This window comes from Pongo pygmaeus, chromosome 6, assembly GCF_028885625.2.
Source record: "Pongo pygmaeus isolate AG05252 chromosome 6, NHGRI_mPonPyg2-v2.0_pri, whole genome shotgun sequence".
Classification (NCBI taxonomy): domain Eukaryota; kingdom Metazoa; phylum Chordata; class Mammalia; order Primates; family Hominidae; genus Pongo; species Pongo pygmaeus.
This window is the reverse complement of record NC_072379.2, coordinates 126308860-126333800: the sequence shown is the minus strand read 5'-3', so window position 1 is coordinate 126333800 and position 24941 is coordinate 126308860. Positions and strand designations below refer to the sequence as shown.

Sequence of the window (24941 nt, the reverse complement as noted above, 5' to 3'; positions counted from 1 at the left end):
TGGTTTATAGCACGGCAAGTTATTTTACACAAAATATATTTTAAAACTACACAATTTCTCCTTTTAAGTGAGTTCCCTTGTGCAAGCTGTTGAAGTGTACATCAGCAGGGCAATGGACATCTATAGGAGGTGGCTCTGCTCTGTTCTGGGGTTGGTCCAAAGTCAGGTGGAGTTCCAATATATGAAAAGCTTGAAAATTCTACCTTAAGGAGATTCAATATCAATACCAATTTCCAAGGAGTTCTTGTTGAATTTTCACAGAAAGACTGGAACCCTCAAAATCAGATAGTAATTTCAAACAACATTAATTTCGGATGATCCCTTTTATTTAGAGGCCCTGCATCTGCTTTGATCAAAAATCACATAGCCTTACACCAGTTTATAAAAAAAAAACTACCTAAAATGTAGTTGCATTTTTTAAATAACAAATAAATATATAGTCAGCTTGGAGAGACCTGGGCTACCCAACGTTGTCTACCAACTTTCATGATCACTTGTCTGTAAACGCTGCTGCTGCCATTGGAGTCCTTATGCTTCCTCTTGCTGAGGCTGTCAGTTCTTCAATCTCAGCATTTAATTTATGTATTACCCATTCTATTGCTTCTTGGCCTTTACTAGTGTTTGAGGATATCATACTTGCCATCAGTTCTTCAAAGTAACTGCTGAGGCTAACTCCTTTCATGGTGATTATGGCTTCTTGAGTCAAAATATTTTTTTCTGGGTCCCGAGGATGTGGTTTGTATATAAGTCTCTCATCTGCTGAAACCATATTTGTAAATGAAATATTAGTAGATTTAAGTTTCATTGTTTTCTGTACAGGATCAACTACAGAATGTTCTTGCACGTATGTTTTCATTCTTGCTGCACCAATAAGAGACTTCACAATGGAAGGTAGTCCCCACTCTGTGCTGAGAAGTCTGTGGCTGTGCAACTTTCCAGAGGGATCTATATGTCTGTCCAACACATGAACTCCAACCACAGTTGGTTCATAGGGTTTGGGTATTTCTGCATTGCAGCTGTTGTAACAGTTTCCCACGGGTGGTCAAAGACGTGCTCCGAAGTCCAGATCTTCACGGTGCTGGCAGCCTGAGCGATGTCTGGGTGGTCTAGGAAGAACGAGGCACAGAGGCTACACCAGCCCCCGCTCCCTGCATCCGCAAGTGTGTATGTGTGTGTGTTTTTTTTTGATGGCAGAAATCTTTATTTTGTTGCCATATTTAGCACTTCCTTAAAGACCTCATGTAAGGCAGGCCTAGTGGTAAAACATTTCCTTACCATTTGCTTGTTTGAAAAGGATTTTATTTCTCCCTTGTTTATAAAGCTTAGTTTGGGGGGATATGAAATTCTTGGTTGGAAGTTCTTCTCTTTAAGGACACTGAAAATAGGCCCGCAGTCTCTTCTGGCTTGTAAGGTTTCTGCTGAAAGGTCCACTGTTAACCTGATGGAGTTTTCTTTTTAAGTGACTGGCTCCTTTTCTCTACCTTTAAGATTTTTTTCTTTCCTGTTGGTCTTGGACAATCTGATGACTGTGTCTTGGAAATGGTCATCCTGTATAGTATCTTGCAGGGGTTTTCTGAATTTTTTGAATTTCCATGTCAACCTCTCTAGCATGATTGGGAAAATTTTTGTAAATTATATACTGAAATATGTTTTCCAAGTTGCTTACTTTCTTTCCTTCTCTTTCAGGAATGTCAATGAGTCATAGGTTTGGTCTCCTTACATAATCCCACATTTCTTGGAGGTTTTGCTCATTTTTAAAAATTCTTTTCTCTATATTTTTGTCTGCTTGCATTGATTCGAAGGAGCAATCTTCAAGCTCTGAAATTTTTTCCTCAGCTTGGGCTATTCTGTTGTTAATACTTTCATTGTATTCCAAAATTGCTGTAGTGAATTCTTCAATTCTAGAAGTTCAGTTTAAATCTTTCTTAAAATGGTTATATCATCTTTCAACTCTTGGATCATTTAAGTTGAATATAGTTGATTGACTTCAACTATAAGTTGGAGTTATGGATGTTTTCAGATGGACAAGCCTTCATATAGCACTCCTGAGCTGTGTCCTCTAGCCCTAGGGGGCTGGGACCATTCCCATGCCTTTGCCCTCTGGCCCCTCTAGGTTGAGCACTGGCCATACTGAGGTTGGAGGGTTGAGGTGCTTCTAGGCCACTGGCAAAAGTGCTCTGTTGGTGGCTGCTGGCTAAAGTGTTGCATCAGGGATTGCCAGCAAAAGCACGCCAGCAAGACAGTTGGGGGGCCATTGGTGAAAGTGCTCCAGTAGAGCAGTGGGGGCCACCAGTGAAAGTGCTATGGTGGGGTGGCAGGGGCCACCAGTAATAGCACTACGGTGTTGGTGATTGGCAAAAGTGCTCTGGCAGAGCAGGGGAGGCTTCACTGTGTGCCTGATTTCATGGAAGTGGCCAGGCAGGGACCCTGCGAGGGACCAGTGGATGGGTGTGTGTGTGTGTAGATCACACTTAACTTGGTTCCATGGAAAAGACAGCCCTGCTTGCCAGGTCAAGCAGTTAACAAAGGTCAGAGCCACCTAGAGAAGTATGGCAAGCCTTGTGGTATGTCCGTATTCCTTTGCACCCCTTTGTACATCAAATTCCCCAGGTTCCCTGCAGACTGGATCTCTGTCTCTACTGACTCTCCTGGTAGTTTTCCCTACCAACTTAAATGCTCATGGGGGCCATGCGATCTCCTGCAGCTAGGATCCCAGCGGTCCATGGTAAGAGTTAGCCACTCTGCAATTCCCTAACTCACTTTTGCTTGGGAGCTTTCAGGGGCAGGAATGAGACCCAGCACTTGGCAACCTTGTGCAGGGTTCCCGCTTCCTCTCACCTCAGCCCCAGTATCTGTATCATTTCTCCATCCACTTTCAGTGCATTCTCTCATAAGATCTGTTTGGAATATGCCATGCTACTCTGGCCTCTCTTAGTGGCAGAAGCTATTCCTGGCTGGATTTAGCCAGCCATCTTGTCCTTCTCCCTTTTTATCCCCATAATATCCTATTTTCTATCTCTCTTTCTTCTGAAGTTTTCTGATGGCCATAAAAGGAATAAAAAGAAAAAAATAATTGGATGGAAACTTAATTTCCTCATCCAAAAAAAAAAGAGGGAAATGCTAACTTTGTAACTTATAGTCTTTCCCCCTGATCAGGGAGATCAGGGTTATTACCTTAGGGGAGAGACAAGTGAAGAAGACAAATTCTTGACTTTTAATTTCCAACAGTTTAATAGTTTCTTGATGTCTATGGCAGAGTCAAAGACTGAAATTGGATAAGTTCAGGTTTTTGAAAGAGAAAAGGTGTTTTGATTTCCCAAAGCCTAAGAGACTGAAGGATTCAGAGCACAATGTTTATACAATAGACATTAGAATGAGAAGACAGTGCAAAGTGACAGCTAATTCTTCCCCTCAACGGGCTTGGAGGGAGATGCTGATATGGCTCTGAGAGAAGTGCCCCATCCTCAGCCTCCACCATGGACCAGCAGCAATAATCATATCCAACCCATGTAGTACTTACTATGTGCCAACCAGTATTCCAAGTGTACATATTTTAATCCATTTACTCTTCTCAACAACCTTATGATGTAGATCCCATTTTGTAGATGAGAAAGCTGAGGCACAAAGGAGTCAAGAGACTGGCCCAAAGTCTCATAGCTAGTAAGTGGCAGAGCCAGTGTTTGCACTCTGCAAGTTTGACTCTAGAGTCCTTGTTTAGCAGTGACCAATGCCTGGGTGAGGTTGAGAGAAGGCTCAGATTGACTTGGAGGGTTCCAAGAGCAGAGAAGAACTGTGCTTGCTCTGTGGGTGAGGCCTGAGGGCACAGTGAACCTCATGGGCACACTGAAGCAGTAGCAAAGCAGAGAGGACAATGAGGCAAATCTAGGTGAGAAGGGCTCTGGCAATTCTGAGACTCCTGCAGCTTAGAGAAGAGCCCACAAGAATTTTCAATGTCCCTAGTGGGTTGTGGACATGGCTGAGATTGGTTGTGACAAGGGTTTCCAGTCAGGAGCAGCGTGGAAAAGCCAGAGGCCATGGTGGACCCAAGCACACCAACAGAGGATGCTATGGAGATAGAGACTATTGACCAAAGACCAGCAGGTGAAAGTGCTGTCATCAGATGCCAGTGGAGAAGCTGCCTCACTTCTCAGCACCATAATGCATGCAGTTCCCACAGAACTGCACTGACATCCCAAAACAATGAAAGGGAAAGCATGAAACCCTGAATTTGTCTAATTTTATCCTTGAAGTGACTGAAGAACCACTAATTTGAATTAATTTAAATCGGGAAGATTAACTTTCCTGCTACAGAGAAGACTCAGAGTTTGAGATAGAAGTTTAGCTTGATTACAGAGAAAAGTAAAGGTTCTATTTTTGCACTCCTGTTTATTGGCTTGTGAAAACTGTATTCAGTACATAATTCTACTTAAACCATATAAATTCAGCATGAGAAGCCACCATATGAACTTTCTGTTAAGTTTTCAAATATAAAAGTGCTTGGTAGCTGGCCTGAGGAGATGAGATGGACTCTCAATCCTTTGTTTCATGTTCTCATGCAGACACAACTCCTTGAAAAGCAATTTCCACTCAATTACATTCACGTTGCCTAGGTTGGAAGCAGTAAAGGGAAATGAAGGACATTTCAGTGCCAATGTTATATTGGTTACTGATACCAAATTATCTCTGGATTAGAAACATCACGGTCCATATTGTGGCAGTAAAAGAACTTCATACCCTAGCTATGGATGAGGCTAATGTGTGGGTTTATAGACCTTGCATTCCCCAGAGCGCCTTATAAATCTGTGAGTTTTTCCCAAGTGCTCCATTTTACATTTGGATCCTTGAAAGAGCTGGAAAATCAGATGAATAAACACACACACATGCTAAGAGCTACCCGGTTAATTATGCATGGTAGGAACTATACTTGTTCCATTTCTTTTTTCTGTTTATTTCATAAAGTTTTAAAAACATTTTTTGTCAGAGAAACATTTTCTGATGCAAAAGGGGCTTCTATTTTCTAAGTAGAGGGGAACGAAAAAATCCTTCAATAAGAATTTATTGGCCTTGAAAAGGAGTTTAAATGGCCAAAGTGGGTCTGCAATCAGCTCCTAAACAAAGAACAAGCAGATTCTTATTGTTGCTGCAGTTATTTAATATTTCTTGTGAATCATCAATGCAAAGAGCCCTATTTCGGACTCACCACATAATTATTTCTTAGTTTTGTTGCTAATACATAAGTATGTTTGAAGTCTTTTCCATCAGAATGTTCTTCCTTGAGTCCAGGCATGGTGGCTCGGACCTGTATTACCAGCACTTGGGGAAGCTGAGGCAGGAGGATCACTTAAGGCCAGGAGTTCAAGAGCAGCCTGCCCAACATAGAAAGACCCTATTTCTTAAAAAATTTTAGTTGGGCATGGTGGTGCACACCTGTAGTCTCAGCTACTTGTGAGGCTGAAGAGGGAGGACAGCTTGAGCCCAGGAGTTTGAGGTTATAATGAATTATGACTGCACCACTGCACTCCAGCCTGGCAACAGAGCAAGACCCTGTCTCAAAGAAAAATGATCTTCATTGAATTTACTTGCATGCTTCTTTGCTAAATCAGCCTGCTGGCTGGGAGGCAGGAGAGGCTCTAAGTTGTTCTATGACTCTATGCTTCCATTTCTTTCTTATTGCTAAAATGAAGATAATATCTGCCGCAGACATGTATCATAGAGATGCTAGGGTAATTTGTGAGTTATTACCTGAAAAGCACTTTAAGTAACTTAGGAGAAAAGAATCATAAAGTATAAACCAGCATTACTTTCACATTGCCAAGGACAGATCTCACCACATAACAGGTTGCCCCAAGAACATCCACTTAGGGCAGAAAGTAGTGATTCAGAAGTCTCTAAATGCACCTCACATTTTTCAACATCTCCTCGTCCCAACACATGGAGCTGCAGGACCTAAGAGGCACAGGCCCTCAGCCTGTACCACAGTCTCAGCATTTTAGTTCTCTTGTCTATCAACTCTGAAAATGCCATTCACAGGATTGCCTTAGAGAGTAAGTCACCAGAGTAATTAGAAAGTGCTTTACAAATAAAAAGTGCTATATATAATGAAGAATAATATTCAAACACATGCATTTTGAGTGCAGAGATATGGGTATTTGTCTGTTCAACTTTTTATTTGCAGGAAATGAGTATGTTGGCTGAACTAAAGCTGTCTACAGCTTTTAAGACGACAGCTGTGAGATACTTAAAAACATATGCTGCTCCATGTTTTGTCTGCCTGACATTGCCAGATTGAAGATTTAAAATGAGTTTCAAAGAATTTCCATCATATTGCATATTTTGAAAGCTTTTTCATAAAGAACACAATTATTAACAGTCTCCTATACTAAGCCACCTCTCCGATGGGCCTGCTGTGGTAAATCCCACCAAAAGAATGATGTGTCCAGTGGGTGACCAGAGTTTTCTTGGACATTTAAGAACTCTTTCAGCCTACAGCAGGGTCCACTGGAGTCCTAGATCGGCAACAGGCCCCCGAAGAGCAGCACAAATCTGAACATTGTTAGTTTGGCGGACCATGGCTCATTTTCAATCCCTTTATGGTGTTATAAACACAATAATATTTTCTCCTTTATGCTTCTTTTGAATTGGGGGCACACATTGTCTGCATTCTGGATAGCTAGTCAATGCTTGAACATTATGTTTGCCTAGTAAATCCTGAATAGCAGGCCACGATTGATAAAGAGCAGACACAAACAGGTATTTTGTGTTTTTCATATTTTCCAAATTCCCCTGAAGTAGAGTTCAATGCCATTATGATGATACTTTTTGTTCTCCAATTCTGAATTAGGAGTATGTATGACACATACTCCTTAGAGTTCCAAGAGAGTTTTTTTTGTTTGTTTGTTTTTTATTTATTTATTTATTATTATTATACTTTAGGTTTTAGGGTACATGTGCGCAATGTGCAGGTTAGTTACATATGTATACATGTGCCATGCTGGTGCGCTGCACCCACTAACTCGTCATCTAGCATTAGGTATATCTCCCAATGCTATCCCTCCCCACTCCCACCACCCCACAATAGTCCCCAGAGTGTGATGTTTCCCTTCCTGTGTCCATGTGTTCTCATTGTTCAATTCCCACCTATGAGTGAGAATATGCGGTGTTTGGTTTTTTGTTCTTGCGATGGTTTACTGAGAATGATGATTTCCAATTTCATCCATGTCCCTACAAAGGACATGAACTCATCATTTTTGATGGCTGCATAGTATTCCATGGTGTATCTGTGCCACATTTTCTTAATCCAGTCTATCATTGTTGGACATTTGGGTTGGTTCCAAGTCTTTGCTATTGTGAATAATGCCACAATAAACATACGTGTGCATGTGTCTTTATAGCAGCATGATTTATAATCTTTTGGGTATATACCCAGTAATGGGATGGCTGGGTCAAATGGTATTTCTAGTTCTAGATCCCTGAAGAATCGCCACACTGACTTCCACAATGGTTGAACTAGTTTACAGTCCCACCAACAGTGTAAAAGTGTTCCTATTTCTCCACATCCTCTCCAGCACCTGTTGTTTCCTGACTTTTTAATGATTGCCATTCTAACTGGTGTGAGATGGTATCTCATTGTGGTTTTGATTTGCATTTCTCTGATGGCCAGTGATAGTGAGCATTTTTTCATGTTTTTTGGCTGCATAAATGTCTTCTTTTGAGAAGTATCTGTTCATGTCCTTCACCCACTTTTTGATGGGGTTGTTTGTTTTTTTCTTGTAAATTTGTTGGAGTTCATTGTAGATTCTGGATATTAGCCCTTTGTCAGATAAGTAGGTTGCAAAAATTTTCTCCCATTTTGTAGGTTGTCTGTTCACTCTGATGGTAGTTTCTTTTGCTGTGCAGAAGCTCTTTAGTTCAATTAGATCCCATTTGTCAATTTTGGCTTTTGTTGACATTGCTTTTGGTGTTTTAGACATGAAGTCCTTGCCCATACCTATGTCCTGAATGGTAATGCCTAGGTTTTCCTCTAGGGTTTTTATGGTTTTAGGTCTAACGTTTAAGTCTTTAATCCATCTTGAATTAATTTTTATATAAGGTGTAAGGAAGGGATCCAGTTTCAGCTTTCTCCATATGGCTAGCCAGTTTTCCCAGCACCATTTATTAAATAGGGAATCCTTTCCCCATTGCTTGTTTTTCTCAGGTTTGTCAAAGATCAGATAGTTGTAGATATGCGGTGTTATTTCTGAGGGCTCTGTTCTGTTCCACTGATCTATATCTCTGTTTTGGTACCAGTACCATGCTGTTTTGGTTACTGTAGCCTTGTAGTATAGTTTGAAGTCAGGTAGCTTGATGCCACCAGCTTTGTTCTTTTGGCTTAGGATTGACTTGGCGATGCGGGCTCTTTTTTGGTTCCATATGAACTTTAAAGTAGTTTTTTCCAATTCTGTGAAGAAAGTCTTTGGTAGCTTGATGGGGATGGCATTGAATCTATAAATTACCTTGGGCAGTATGGCCATTTTCACAATATTGATTCTTCCTACCCATGAGCATGGAATGTTCTTCCATTTCTTTGTATCCTCTTTTATTTCATTGAGCAGTAGTTTATAGTTCTCCTTGAAGAGGTCCTTCACATCCCTTGTAAGTTGGATTCCTAGGTATTTTATTCTCTTTGAAGCAATTGTGAATGGGAGTTCACTCATGATTTGGCTCTCTGTTTGTGTGTTATTGGTGTATAAGAATGCTTGTGATTTTTGTACATTGATTTTGTATCCTGAGACTTTGCTGAAGTTGCTTATCAGCTTAAGGAGATTTTGGGCTGAGACAATGGGGTTTTCTAGATATACAATCATGTCGTCTGCAAACAGGGACAATTTGATTTCCTCTTTTCCTAATTGAATACCCTTTATTTCCTTCTCCTGCCTTATTGCCCTGGCCAGAACTTCCAACACTGTGTTGAATAGGAGTGGTGAGAGAGGGCATCCCTGTCTTGTGCCAGTTTTCAAAGGGAATGCTTCCAGTTTTTGCCCATTCAGTATGATATTGGCTGTGGGTTTGTCATAGATAGCTCTTATTATTTTGAGATACATCCCATCAGTACCTAATTTATTGAGAGTTTTTAGCATGAAGGGTTGTTCAATTTTGTCAAAGGCCTTTTCTGCATCTATTGAGATAATCATGTGGTTTTTGTCTTTGGTTCTGTTTATATGCTGGATTACATTTATTGATTTGTGTATATTGAACCAGCCTTGCATCCCAGGGATGAAGCCCACTTGATCATGGTGGATAAGCTTTTTGATGTGCTGCTGGATTTGATTTGCCAGTATTTTATTGAGGATTTTTGCATCAATGTTCATCAAGGATATTGGCCTAAAATTGTCTTTTTTTGTTGTGTCTCTGCCAGGCTTTGGTATCAGGATGATGCTGGCCTCATAAAATGAGTTAGGGAGGATTCGCTCTTTTTCTATTGATTGGAATAGTTTCAGAAGGAATGGTACCAGTTCCTCCTTGTACCTCTGGTAGAATTCGGCTGTGAATCCATCTGGTCCTGGACTCTTTTTGGTTGGTAAGCTATTGATTATTGCCACAATTTCAGCTCCTGTTATTGGTCTATTCAGAGATTCAACTTCTTCCTGGTTTAGTCTTGGGAGAGTGTATGTGTCAAGGAATTTATCCATTTCTTCTAGATTTTCTAGTTTATTTGCGTAGGGGTGTTTGTAGTATTCTCTGATGGTAGTTTGTATTTCTGTGGGATCGGTGGTGATATCCCCTTTATCATTTTTTATTGCATCTATTTGATTCTTCTCTCTTTTTTTCTTTATTAGTCTTGCTAGCGGTCTATCAATTTTGTTGATCCTTTCAAAAAACCAGCTCCTGGATTCATTAATTTTTTGAAGAGTTTTTTGTGTCTCTATTTCCTTCAGTTCTGCTCTGATTTTAGTTATTTCTTGCCTTCTGCTAGCTTTTGAATGTGTTTGCTCTTGCTTTTCTAGTTCTTTTAATTGTGATGTTAGGGTGTCAATTTTGGATCTTTCCTGCTTTCTCTTGTGGGCATTTAGTGCTATACATTTCCCTCTACACACTGCTTTGAATGCATCCCAGAGATTCTGGTATGTTGTGTCTTGGTTCTCGTTGGTTTCAAAGAACATCTTTATTTCTGCCTTCATTTCGTTATGTACCCAGTAGTCATTCAGGAACAGGTTGTTCAGTTTCCATGTATTTGAGCGGTTTTGAGTGAGATTCTTAATCCTGAGTTCTAGCTTGATTGCACTGTGATCTGAGAGACAGTTTGTTATAATTTCTGTTCTTTTACATTTGCTGAGGAGAGCTTTACTTCCAAGTATGTGGTCAATTTTGGAATAGGTGTGTTGTGGTGCTGAAAAAAATGTATATTCTGTTGATTTGGGTGGAGAGTTCTGTAGATGTCTATTAGGTCCGCTTGGTGCAGAGCTGAGTTCAATTCCTGGGTATCCTTGTTGACTTTCTGTCTCGTTGATCTGTCTAATGTTGGCAGTGGGGTGTTAAAGTCTCCCATTATTAATGTGTGGGAGTCTAAGTCTCTTTGTAGATCACTCAGGACTTGCTTTATGAATCTGGGTGCTCCTGTATTGGGTGCATATATATTTAGGATAGTTAGCTCTTCTTGTTGAATTGATCCCTTTACCATTATGTAATGGCCTTCTTTGTCTCTTCTGATCTTTGTTGGTTTAAAGTCTGTTTTATCAGAGACTAGGATTGCAACCCCTGCCTTTTTTTGCTTTCCATTTGCTTGGTAGATCTTCCTCCATCCTTTTATTTTGAGCCTATGTGTGTCTCTGCATGTGAGATGGGTTTCCTGAATACAGCACACTGATAGGTCTTGAGTCTTTATCCAATTTGCCAGTCTGTGTCTTTTAACTGGAGCATTTAGTCCATTTATATTTAAAGTTAATATTGTTATGTGTGAATTTGATCCTGTCATTATGATGTTAGCTGGTTAGTTTGCTCATTAGTTGATGCAGTCTCTTCCTAGTCTTGATGGTCTTTACATTTTGGCATGATTTTGCAGTGGCTGGTACCGGTTGTTCCTTTCCATGTTTAGCGCTTCCTTCAAGAGCTCTTTTAGGGCAGGCCTTGTGGTGACAAAATCTCTCAGCATTTGCTTGTCTGTCAAGTATTTTATTTCTCCTTCACTTATGAAGCTTAGTTTGGCTGGATATGAAATTCTGGGTTGAAAATTCTTTTCTTTAAGAATGTTGAATATTGGCCCCCACTCTCTTCTGGCTTGTAGAGTTTCTGCCGAGAGATCCGCTGTTAGTCTGATGGGCTTCCCTTTGAGGGTAACCCGACCTTTCTCTCTGGCTGCCCTTAACATTTTTTCCTTCATTTCAACTTTGGTGAATCTGACAATTATGTGTCTTGAAGTTGCTCTTCTCAAGGAGTATCTTTGTGGCGTTCTCTGTATTTCCTGAATCTGAATGTTGGCCTGCTTTGCTAGATTGGGGAAGTTCTCCTGGATAATATCCTGCAGAGTGTTTTCCAACTTGGTTCCTTTCTCCCCGTCACTTTCAGGTACACCAATCAGATGTAGATTTGGTCTTTTCACATAGTCCCATATTTCTTGGAGGCTTTGCTCGTTTCTTTTTATTCTTTTTTCTCTAAACTTCCCTTCTTGCTTCATTTCACTCATTTCATCTTCCATCGCTGATACCCTGTCCTCCAGTTGATCACATCAGCTCCTGAGGCTTCTGCATTCTTCACGTAGTTCTTGAGCCTTGGTTTTCAGCTCCATCAGCTCCTTTAAGCACTTCCCTGTATTGGTGATTCTAGTTATACATTCTTCTAAATTTTTTCAAAGTTTTCAACTTCTTTGCCTTTGGTTTGAATATCCTCCTGTAGCTCGGAGTAATTTGATCATCTGAAGCCTTCTTCTCTCAGCTCGTCAAAGTCATTCTCCGTCCAGCTTTGTTCCGTTGCTGGTGAGGAACTGCGTTCCTTTGGAGGAGGAGAGGCGCTCTGCTTTTTAGAGTTTCTGGTTTTTCTGCTTTGTTTTTTCCCCATCTTTGTTGTTTTATCTACTTTTGGTCTTTGATAATGGTGATGTACAGATGGGTTTTTGGTGTGGATGTCCTTTCTGTTTGTTAGTTTTCCTTCTAACAGACAGGACCCTCAGCTGCAGGTCTGTTGGAGTACCCGGCCATGTGAGGTGTCAGTCTGCCCCTGCTGGGGGGTGCCTCCCAGTTAGGCTGCTCGGGGGTCAGGGGTCAGGGACCCACTTGAGGAGGCAGTCTGCCTGTTCTCAGATCTCCAGCTGCGTGCTGGGAGAACCACTGCTCTCTTCAAAGCTGTCAGACAGGGACATTTAAGTCTGCAGAGGTTACTGCTGTCTTTTTGTTTGTCTGTGCCCTGCCCCAGAGGTGGAGCCTACAGAGGCAGGCAGGCCTCCCTGAGCTGTGGTGGGCTCCACCCAGTTCGAGCTTCCCGACTGCTTTGTTTACCTAAGCAAGCCTGGACAATGACAGGCGCCCCTCCCCAGCCTCGCTGCCACCTTGCAGTTTGATCTCAGACTGCTGTGCTAGCAATCAGCGAGACTCCGTGGGCGTAGGACCCTCTGAGCCAGGTGCAGGATATAATCTCCTGGTGCGCCATTTTTTAAGCCCATCGGAAAAGCACAGTATTCAGGTGGGAGTGACCCGATTTTCCAGCTCTGTCACCCGTTTCTTTGACTAGGAAAGGGAACTCCCTGACCCCTTGCGCTTCCGGAGTGAGGCAATGCCTCGCCCTCCTTCGGCTCGAGCACGGTGCGCGCACCCACTGACCTGAGCCCACTGTCTGGCACTCCCTAGTGAGATGAACCCGGTACCTCAGATGGAAATGCAGAAATCACCCGTCTTCTGTGTCGCTCACGCTGGGAGCTGTAGACCAGAGCTGTTCCTATTCGGCCATCTTGGCTCCTCCCTGAGAGTTATTTTTTTTTTGGTTATGTGTTAGATGGAGGTTCCCTGACAGCAGATCCTGGGAAGCCAAAGGCCTCCTGGAAGATCCAGGCTATTCCTGCAGATTGCCATTGTTCCAGAACTGCAGCCCTGAGCCTACCTAGCAGGGTGGTTACTGATTGGACAGTCATGGCAACATCAAGCCAGCAGGGAAGGAAATGGTGAGTGAGGAGGCAGAGGGACAGATAACCCAGGGTGCTAAAGCTGACATCAGGGCATGACCATAGATGGGAAGAAGACTCTGGAGAGTGGGTGCCAAGATTAGGGGGAGGCTTGAGTACAGAATAAGGGTGGTCCGATAAAAGAAAAATATATCAAACACATGAGAAATGAGGCCAATTTGGGGAGGGGGAGATGGAAAAGGAATAGGGAGTAGTACAAAATTCGAAAGTAAAATAAAAGAGAGACTTTCCTAGGACCAAGTAAAGCAATGTGCCATTATGGAAGTCAATTAGCTCAATCCTCTGCTCCTGCTGCTCAGCGAAGGAGGACAAAAACAAAAGCTAGATTCCAGCTCCTGCATCCTTTGTCCATGTAGCAAGGAGTGTTCCCCTGAAATACTCTCTTTTGTTCCATTAAAGATTTTTAAATTGCTGGGTGCAGTAACCCCAGTAGTTTGGGAGGCTGAGGCGGGAGGATTGCTTGAGGCCAGGAGTTCAAGATCAGCCTGGGGAACATTGGAAGACCTCACCACTACTAAAAATAAAAATAAAAAATCAGCCAGGCATGCTGGCACATGCCAGCTACTCGGAAGGCTGAGGCTGGAGGATCACTTGAGCCTGGCAGATTGAGGCTGCAGTGAGCTATGAAGGAGCCACTGTACTCCAGCCAGAACCAAATAGACCCAAGTAGGATTGAGACTAAATGACTATTTAGAGTAACAGTTGTATTATTTTAAAGTTTTAGGCAATACCCTTTTTGAAGATGCCTTAGATTTAGGAGTAGAAGTGTAAAAATTAATTAAAGTAGATAAAACCAGATAGAGCAACTCTGTTAAACGGATTCCAAATGGCAAATGAAGACCCATTAAATTACACCTTATATTTATATAACTGGTGAGCATAGAAATCATGCTTGTGTTGGAGCAAAAATGTAAGATTTTATTCTGCAATTTCATTTGAAGTTCTGAATCCTTTTCCCTAATTTTTAGTGTCTCCCAAGATTCTTGGAGGACAATTTTATTCATCCTCTACCTTCTTTCCCTTTTACCTCTTCCTATTATTCTCTCTAGAATGCTTTGGGTCATAGACACAGGTGAATGGGACTAGGGGGAATCAGAGTAAGATAAGAACTTTTTTTTGGTGCCTAATTTGGCTTTTAAAAGTTCCTTTCCATTTCAAACTTTTTTTTTTTTAAAGAAACAGTGAAATCCACCTAGGTAGTAAATGGACAATATTATCTTCTCTTATTCGTGTGATAGTCTCTCCATTTTCAGGTTTTATTCCATCAAAAGTTGACATTTTAACATAAAGTGAAATTTCCTCCCACTCCCTGCCACACAACTGGGAAAAGGCACCCTTTTGCAAGTAGTGTGATATGCAAGATTTTGTGAAAGGAGATTGTATCTAATACAGCCACAAATTTTAGGTATGTATCCATGTCTTTCTAGATCTGTGAGCAGCTAAAAGTAGCAACATTTATGTTTGAAAATCATAAGAAATCAAGATTTAAACACAGAAACAGTGATTCATAACCATTTCAGTCCTGGGAAGACGGAAATAGTTGCTTCAAGCTTGAGAAGACCACCAGAGCAACTCATTAGGTTCAGTGTAAGCCTGTCTCAGTGCTGTCTTTCTTTGGACAAAGATTTAAGGCATGATATGTAGCAACTTCAGACTACCTGTTACACAGCCCTCTTGGGTGCAAGAGTTGCATAAGATGAATCAGTTTTTGTGCCTAATTATTATCATCTTTGTCTCACTGACAGGTGTAAACTTTATCAACTTGTCCCATGTTCGAATTTTTGATAAAGAGTCAAAAACCTAGTTGAACTTTTATATGAGAAGGAGTTTTGTCGAGCCCACAAGTGGTTCTCCATTGGGAGCTGAAGGCTTCCCCCTCCATCTACAGGGGAGCCTTGTGATGTGGGTCAGGACTGTAAGACACATGGATGGATTAGTGAGAGGAGTAATGCAGGGAATGTAACCAAGGTGTCCCAGGCCACATTTGTCATTAGGGAGTAAGCCATGGTAGCATGAGCCCCCACCTGTCTGACTCTGGTGGCCTCTCAAGGTCACTTGCATTATTTCCGGGTGTGGTTTTTAGGGTGTTTTATGCACATCTATGCACCAGGCTGGCAGCAGTGATTCGTGCACCCTTGATTCAGATTCTATTCTAACTCCGATGTGGTAATGTCACTTGGTGATTTCTCACTGCTGCCATGCCCAGCACAAGAAGTCCTGCAACAAGTCTGGGCTGATTCCACGTTTCCAATGCTTCCAGAGTTCAGGTGTTCCTGCCTTCTTTAAGGGGCTGGGAGAATGGCCCTCCTGCCCTGCACTTTGTTCCCCCGGCCAAGAGGTGGCTCTGCTACTTCTGGAGCTGCACTAAATCTCTCAAACACTTCAGTTTCGGAGTGAGGGACAGAGATGGAGTAGTTACCTTACCCTTTGCCCCTTCCTCTACGTTTGTCTTCTTAACCCTCCTCCCCTTTCATTACACCCACCCCAGTTTCTCCCAGGTAGAAGACATAATGCTATGCACATGCCTGTGAGTGTAGGGACGCAGGTGCTGGGGTGGGGACACAGCTTAAGAGAAGGGGGAAGGAAGGTTTGGCTGTCCTCAGTATTTTAGGCTCCACTCAGCCAGGTGAAAATATTGTGAAAATTAATTGGCACATAGTTGGACAGCTGAAGAGAATTGCGGGATTCCATCATTCCCCTCTTTCTCTTTCTGCTTCTCTTTATTTTGTCTCTAGTGACCTCTGTGCCAAGACGGGCTTGCAAGGTCCCCTTGCATAGGGTTCCTTAAATTTCTGAAGTGGAGGGAAAAGTCTGGCTGGCAGATTGAGCCATCTCCTCACTGAACCTGAGAAAAGAAGGTCTTTATCTCTTCTGCTCAAGCCCAGGCCTTGAGTGAGAGAAAGGGTGCCTGAGGCCCTCACACAGTTTAGGGCAGCCCCACAGGCAGCTGCAGGGACTTGGGTTTTTGAGAAAACAGAGTGGACATTTGCCTTGTGGGTCTCAGTAGCACCTTACCCAGAGGCTGGTGGCTGCAAAAGTGCTCAGGGCACCTTGATGAGCACTGGCAGGCATAAATAATATTTCAGAGAGTATGTTGAGACTACTTAAATAAATAAACTTCTCCAGCATCTAAGCAATGCTCATTTACAGAAAGTCAATAGGTTAATTATCCTTAGCTATTTATAGAAAGAAGTCTCCCAAGGACAGAGAGTGACTTGACAACATTTTGTTGCATTATTACATTTACTTAATAATAAAGAATACAAAATTTCTTTTAAAAATACCTTAGAATTTTAATTGCTTTTCTCTCAATAGGAGAAAAACTGAATGGCTGGAATTAACAGCTCTATCTTACTTCTGTAGAAATATATGGTTGGCAAAGCACTTTCCAGTACACAACCTTGTTTAATCTTTACAACTGTACTGTTTGATGATGAGGAACAGGGCCACTAAGGGCTTTGCCCAGGGTCATACGGCCAGCGGGGAGCAGAGCAGGATCATCAGCTTTCAAATCTTATTTCATGGTTCTTTAGTGCATCTTAAACTTAGAGTGAACTTGAACAAGGTGAATGTAAAGTCCTTAGCACTTTCAAGGCTATTTTAGCCCCTTCAAAAGTCTTTCCCTTTCTTTGGGAAACCCCTCAACTTTCTCTCTCTCTCTCTCTCTATTTTTTCAGTGAAAATGTTTGAGAGATTTTTATGATTTTCCTTTTGAGGTCTTTGGCTATGAATACTCATTTTATTTAAAGGTTGGCTGAGATGTCTTTCTTAGAAAGCACAGTGAATACTCAGGAATTCTTGCAAGTGAGAAAAATCTATTCTACAAGTTGTTTTCAGATGTAATAAAGACTTCACATATATTACATTCAATAACTAATAGAACCTATATAATGTTATGTATGGTAGACATTCTATTAAGCATTTGTTTTAATTTTGCAGCTTGCTTTTCATATCTTTTTAGGGATTATATCTGTTCACAGGTCTTCAAAAAGCACATTTTCAGTTTTCCCATCTATAAATTGGATATAATAATAGCACCTACTTCATAAGGTTGTTATGAAGATTAAATCCCTTTCAGTTAATAAACTTAAAGCTCTCAGAATAGCAGCTAGCACATGGTACTCAAAAATCATTAGCTATTATTATTCCTGTTAGACAAAAGAGCTTTTATTATGCACCTCGCCACAGAACAAATTTGTAGGAAGCCAGCAATTCAATCATTGGATCCCAGTACAATCCATCTATTTATGCTAAATATCCAAATAATTTTGGAATATAGCTCTTAGGAAATGATATGGTTTAAGAGAACAGACTATATGGTGTAATCATAGTCAACTATAGCAAAGACATTAATGAGAATGTTTTAGTGAAAAGCAAAAATCAGTTCTTTCCAGTAGAGTAGAATAGAATAGAGTAGCACAGTATACAGTGGTTAAAAGCATTGATGTCCTGGCCGGGCCTGGTGGCTTAGGCCTGTAATCCCAGCACTTTGGGAGGCCGAGGCGGGCAGATCACGAGGTCAGGAGATCGAGACCATCCTGGCTAAGACGGTGAAACCCCGTCTCTACTAAAAATACAAAAAAAAATTAGACGGGCCTGGTAGCGGGTGCCTGTAGTCCCAGCTACTCAGGAGGCTGAGGCAGGAGAATGGCGTGAACCCGGGAGGCGGAGCTTGCAGTGAGCCGAGATGGCGCCACTGCACTCCAGCCTGGGCTACAGAGCGAGAGGCTCCGTCTCAAAAAAAAAAAAAAGAAAATAAAAGTAAAGCATTGATGTCCTGTTTCAAATCTTGACTTTGACTTTACTATTTGTGTGATCTTGGTAAGTTACTTGAGCTCTCAAGACATCTGTTTCTTCATCCATAAAATAGAAGTATTAACACTGTGTATATGAAGGTCTGGGAAGGATAAAACGAGTTAGTTCTTAGTCCGGTGCCTGGCGCTCAGAGTGATGGCCAAAAAATGCTGGCTGTTAGAATCATGATTATGAACTTGGGGCCAGAGTCCAGAGACTAGTTCCTTCTTTAGTCCAAGCAGTCCTATAGTCACTTACCCTCTTTCTATCTCCCACATACCCATGTTTTGAAACGCTTCAGATTCTTTGCTTATAGTGGAATAAAAACATTTTGCATCTTTCCCTTTTTTTGAGATTTCAGTACCTCCCCAGTTGTAAACCTCCATTTGAGAATCACTATACATTCTGCATATTTCTTCCAGCCAAGAAAATGTTGTCAAGTATTGATTTGCTTTCTGTAGTTTTTATTATGAAAAATGCACACACGTATTTATATTTTTTATGTATATAGTTTCTGTATTTGAAAACATATTGAATAAATTTTTCTAAAAAAACTTCTATAGCTACATTTTCTCATTCTTCTGTTCAATTTGTCTGTCTGAAATATAGCCTATTAGTGGTAGAAGATAAAGTTCCAAGGATGCTATTCAGTTCAGTTGGCCTTAGGTTGGAGAAGAACCCAAGCTTTCCAAGGAAATTCACTGTTGTCTGTGCATACACACACACACACACGCATTTATATTTAAATGTATAACTAATATTGTCATGAGTCACTTGTTTGAACTCTTTTATCAAAAGTGATCTATTTTTCTTTCAAGAGAAATATTGATCATGAATTTCTGTTAAGTATTTTTCTTTTTCCCTTGTGTAACAGCTTTTTATTTCAACCCCAACTTCTTTTATTTAAATGTGAAATTTGTAAGTCAAATACGGCAAATGGTATACAATGCAAAATTACCTTTAATTCATTACTTTACAGTTTTATTCATTTCCATAATAGGCTTCATAGTGGGAAAGTATTGACTTTTAAGCCAATTAATTTAGAAAGATTCCTATTTCTAAGACACAGCACTGGTCATAACCTATTCTATGGTTCGTCACTTTTAGCTGTGGGTAAGCCTCAAAGACATTTTGTAAGAGCTGAAAATTTGAAAATGGGGGTAAAAAGAAGCAAGTAGATATTCGTGTTGGGCAGAAATTTGTACATTACCTCTGGGATGTGAGATAAGACAAGTAAAATAAAATATTCTAGAAATGAGGAAAGGCAGAAGTCATGGCTTCATGCAGTTGAGTGGGTAGAAAATAAAGGAATGTTAGCATTAGAGGCCCAAACAGCATAACTAGATATGGATCACATAGGACATGGAGATTTTTAACCTATGTAGGTAAGTCATTCCAAAAAACTATTAAAGGATAAAAATGCTTAATTTGTTACCAGAATCCCTCTGTGTTTAAAAATCACATTCACACTAATGTTAAATATAAAAATACCACATATCCTATGTTGATAGGATATGTTCCTGAGCCTTCTCCTAATATATCCCATGCCATAGAAAGGTTATCTCCTCATGAACTTATCTGTAGATTTTACATTTTATTTGTTTTATTTAACACATAGTATTCTAAAAAATGAGTTGCTATATATATATAATATTATTATATTATTTATATATATATTAATATATATATATTATTATTATTTTTTTTGGAGACAGTCTTGCTTTTGTTGCCCAGGCTGGAGTGCAGTGGCACGATCTCAGCTCACCACAACCTCTGCCTCCCGGGTTCAAGCGAGTCTCCTGCTTCAGTCTCCCAAGTAGCTGGGATTATAGACATGCACCACCATGCCCTGCTAATTTTTATATTTTTAGTAGACATGGGGTTTCACCATGTTGGCCAGGCTGGTCTCGAACTCCTGACCTCAAGTGTTCTGCTCACCTTGGCCTCCCAAAGTGCTGGGATTACAGGTGGGAGCCACCGTGCCTGGCCCAAAATAAATTTTTATAAACAAGATGTTTATAAAATAATGTTAATGTTTATAATAATGTTAATGTTAATGTTTATAAAATAAATTTTATAAACATTAGAGGAGCTCTCATTTTATTTTACTTATTTTTTTAAATTAAAACATTTATATATCCGGGGATACAAGTGCATTTTTGTTACATGAATATATTGCGCACGGGTGAAGTCTGGCCTTCTAGTGTACCCTTCATCCAAATAGTGAACATTGTACTCGCTAGGAAACTTTTCAGCCCCCATCTCTCCTATCCTCCCATGTTTTGTAGTCTCCAGTGTCCATTATTCCACCTGTATGTTCATGTGTACCCATTGTTTAGCTCCCATTTATAAGAGAGGACATGTGGTGTTTGACTTGAGGCCATTATTCTCAGTGAAATAGCTCTCATTTTAAAGAACTTGAATAATTATTATTTGATTTGGTAATTCTCTAAGCTCAACTATATTAGGTGTTCAAAACAGACAAAACACAAAACAAAGACAGAAGAACTCTGGGAAGAAATAGACAACAAAGATTGTTTAAAATAGCTATAAATGGGGAGGGGAGGGCAGATTATACATATATATGTATAGCTGTGTAGGTATGCCTATACACATACACACATAGTGGTTGACAAAAGGAAAAAATCTATGAATGCACAAAAATTCACAATATCAGTTGCATCTAGGAGGAGAACAGGATGGATGAAGGACAGGAAAATAGACGACTTTTCACTGTACATTATTTTGTACTACTTGAATTTTGAACCACGTGCATATGTTAACCCTTCTATCCCCTCAAAAGAAAGTGACAAAGGCTGTCTTTTGACTTTGTAGCTTTTTGGCTAGATACTGTTTGACTTTGTGAAAACACAGATCATTCCTTCACATATCTATAACTATTTATTGAGTGTCTATCATGTGCCAGCTACTGTTTCAGACCCTTGATTGATCACAGAAAACCTTTCTGAGGAAGTAACACGTGGGCTGGACCAGATCGTTCTGGGCGGAGGGAACAAACACAGAACCTTCAGGAGGGAGATGGGTGGAAGGACATGCCATTTTTGAGTGAATGATCACTGTGTGGGTGGGGGCCATGTTAGTGTGTGTGTGTATGGGCATGTATAGGAAATAATGCACAACACTCTCTCTGGTTCACTTCAACACTGATCTACATCCCTGGAGGATGGCAGCATCAGCATTTCACCAGATTGCCAGGGAGCGTGAATCCCTAAAATCATTTCTGGGTTATATTATTCATATTCTTAGGCCTTGCCGCTCCATATTGCCCCCATAAACACCAATAATCCTGGGAAGGAACATATTAGGTCTTCCCTCACAAGAGATAAGCTCAAGATATTCTTCCCCAATAATCAACGAGAACATTCAAAAAAGAAGAGAAGAAATGAAAATGGCAATTTGGCTTCATGTTCAGAATCACCTGTGTGAATACTATCTTTGCAAGGAGGAGAGCATGGGCCCCATACCTTTGAGGATAAGAGAGATTTAATGAGACTAGCTGGTCTATAGCAAAATAATGCTAGAGGTAGAGGCAGTAATTTACATGTCCCCCACCTCATGAGTTTTTTTCTTTAGAGTAGGTGATAAATATTTCTCCATTTATCGATAGCAACTTATCACATATCAAGTACTGTTCTAAGTGCTTTCATATATGAATTCATTTTATCCTCTTGACATCCTTATTGCTATTTCCATTTCACTGATAATGAAATGGAGTTCCAGAGAGGTTAGATAACTTGACCTTATTTACAAAGTTAGTGGGCTCAGGCCTGGGCTTCAAACCTAGGCAGGCTACTTCCAGGGTCCATGCTTTCCTTGACTATATCAGCAAAGAATACATCTAAACTGCCATATTTTCCATCTCAGAAGATTACCATTTAGTTTGAATATTGATGTAAACACCCTTAGACAAATAATAATTTAACAATACTGAGTGCCAGCATTTAGATTACATGACAGTTAGAAGGGAGATAGAGAGGAAAGTTTATTGGCTTGTATGTTCTATCAGAAGATTTGAATTGGTTTAATTCAATTTTCTAGATGAATTTTAAAAAAGAAATTAATACAGGGTAATATTGCACTCCTCTCTTATTAGATAAATATGTTAATAGAGTGCCTTTTGGATATGAAAGTTTAATAGTTAAAGGATCTGTTAAGCTTATCATAGAGGCACCTTGGAACAGCAAACAAAGGGTGGTAAGCTGAAGGTCCCTATTCGATAGCCTCACGTTTCTTTGTTCCATGGGACAAATTCTACCTTATTGCACCATTACATTTTATTCAGGCAATATTAGCAAGTACAACGACCTGTAAAGAAAAATTAACTTTCAATAAAAATATCAGGAATGAAGTAAAATATGAGAAGTTAATGCCCTTGCTGCTAGAAACCCTAAAATGTACCACAAAGTTCTAGCAGTAAAATTTCTTTGAAATACGTGGTGCCTGGTAACAGGGCTTTTGTGGAAAAATACAATGTGAAAGAATACTCTTTTGCCCTTGCTAGCTGTTTCCCAACCAACTGAAGATGATGTGGTTCCTTCTTTTTTTTTTTTTTTTTTTTTAAGTGTCAATGCATCAATGCTTTTATTAGAGAATGAATTAATGAGGTTTCAAATTATTTTAGTGTCTTCAGCAATTTCTATTGTAGCTTATTCTGATTCAACTCCTAGCTACCATTAGGAACAAATTCTGTATTAACATATAGAAATATGCTTCATGTTCTTTTTTTAAATGCCTGCACAAGATCTAACATTGTATCTATCATCTCTCATTTAACTATACAGCATGGAGAAAATGCATAATTTACAAAATCTTTCACGCAGATGTCAAGTTGCCCGAACTGTGTGTATCTAGAGCTGAAGTTTCATTTGTTGCAGAGGCATGCTGGCCCATGACTACAGGCCTAGGGATATTACTTTTTCTCAGACTCTGCTCCACACCCAGAAACACAGGTTTGCACCTAAAATATCAGAGTGGGAAGGGACTTGGCATGAGCCCAGTAGGATGGCAGCAGCATCCAGGTATTAGCTTGGGAGCGTGTGTGTGCCTGCACATACATGTACACACCAAGCCCTCGACATACATGTATGCACACCCTCACCACAACACCCATGCTTTCATACACATACACACTTAGACACATTCACACAAACACACACACACTCGTCTCCAGAGATGTCATATTTAAAGGTGGTTTTGTGAACACGGAAGAGGCCCTTGGCAAATTTAGTCCTATTTTAAAGTCCTGTTGTGAAAAATAATCCCTGTAAACCTGAGCAGAATATTTGAAAAAGGACTAATCTACTGAAAAGTTTTTCGGATTTAAGGTAAGATCCCAGAATGTATAATTGAAGCACATCATCTCTAATGATAGGTAAGTAGTCATAATGCTCATGTCATGCCTCTGTTCAAAATCCTGCATTGTGTCCCTAATCCTCATCACTGTTCAAGGGTCAAAACCAAAGTTGACCCTTGAACAATGGGATGATTAGGGGCATGGATGCACCAGGCAGTGAAAAATTCGTGTATAACTTTTGACTTCCCCCAAACCTAACTACTAATAGCCTACTGTTGGGTGGAAGCTTCACTGACAGCATAAGCAATTAATGCATATTTTGTATGCTACATGTATTATATACTATATTCCTATAATAAAGTAAGCTAGATACAAGAAAATATTATTAAAAAATCCTAAGGAAGAGAAAATGTATTTACTATTCAATAAGTAGAAGTGAATCATCATAAAGACTTTTATCTTTCTTGTCTTCATATTGAGCAGACTGAGGAGGAGGAAGACGGGGGTTGGTCTTGCTATCTGAGGGATGGCAGAGATGGAAGTGAAGGAGGTGGAAGAGGGGGCAGCAGAGGCAGGCACAGTTGGTGTAACTTTAGGAAAATATGTGGTAATTTATCTGACTTTTTTGCTTTTTCATGTCTCTCAAAATGTTTCTATTTAGTACCAATTCTTCCACCATTTGCTTTAGTTTCAGTGCCCATATATAGAAAGCCCATGTCATAAAAGAAGTCAAAATCAATCTTGGATAATCTGAGCCCTTCTCCCAGATTGTCTAGTGTCAATTTGTTTTCTGACATGGCTTCTTCCACATCTTCTTCCTCATTGTCTAGCACTGGTTCAGAAGAACTCACCTCCATCGTCATCTTCTGTTAATTCCTCTGGCACGGTATCTATTAGCGCTTGAATATTTCCAAGATTCGTATCTTGAAACCCTTCACTCCCCAACTTTTTTGCCATATCCCCAATCTCTTTCATAATTTCCTTGATTGGCTCTTTTGTAAATTCTGGGAAGTTATGAACAACGTCTGGATACAGTTTGCTCTAGCAGGCATTTATTGTTTCAGGCTTGATGGCTTGCATGAGCTTTTCTGTAAAAACAGCGGCATCTTCAATGGTGTAATCCTTCCAGACTTTTGTGATGTTCTCCCCACTGGGTTCTCTTCCATAGCATTGACACTCCTTTCCATAGAGTACCATGTGTAATGAGCCTTAAAGGTCCTTATGATCCCTTGATTTAGAAGTTGAATTAGAGACATTGTATTTGGGGAGAAGTAGACCACTTCGACCCTTTTGGCGTAGACCTCATGGGGTTCTGGGTGGCCAGGGACATTGTCCAATATCAAAAGAAGCTTAAAAGGCATTTATTTATTTATTTATTTATTTATTTATTTATTTTTATTATACTTTAAGTTTTAGGGTACATGTGCACAACGTGCAGGTTAGTTACATATGTATACTTGTGCCATGTTGGTGTGCTGCACCCATTAACTCGTCATTTAACATTAGGTATATTTCCAAATGCTATCCCTCCCCCCTCCCCCCACCCCACAACAGACCCCAGTGCATGATGTTCCCCTTCCTGTGTCCATGTGTTCTCATTGTTCAATTCCCACCTATGAGTGAGAATATGCGGTGTTCGGTTTTTTGTCCTTGGGGTAGTTCGCTGAGAATGATGGTTTCCAGCTT

General features: G+C 40.4%; 1 protein-coding gene and 1 pseudogene across 1 annotated transcript in view; one reads left to right on the top strand and one right to left on the bottom strand.

Annotated features, from left to right (window-relative positions):
• Positions 1-24941, top strand: part of GRM8 (glutamate metabotropic receptor 8) — a 938300-nt gene that overhangs the window by 44379 nt on the left and 868980 nt on the right. The window lies entirely within an intron of this gene.
• On the bottom strand, positions 441-24212 carry LOC129041587 (PRELI domain containing protein 3B-like; annotated as a pseudogene).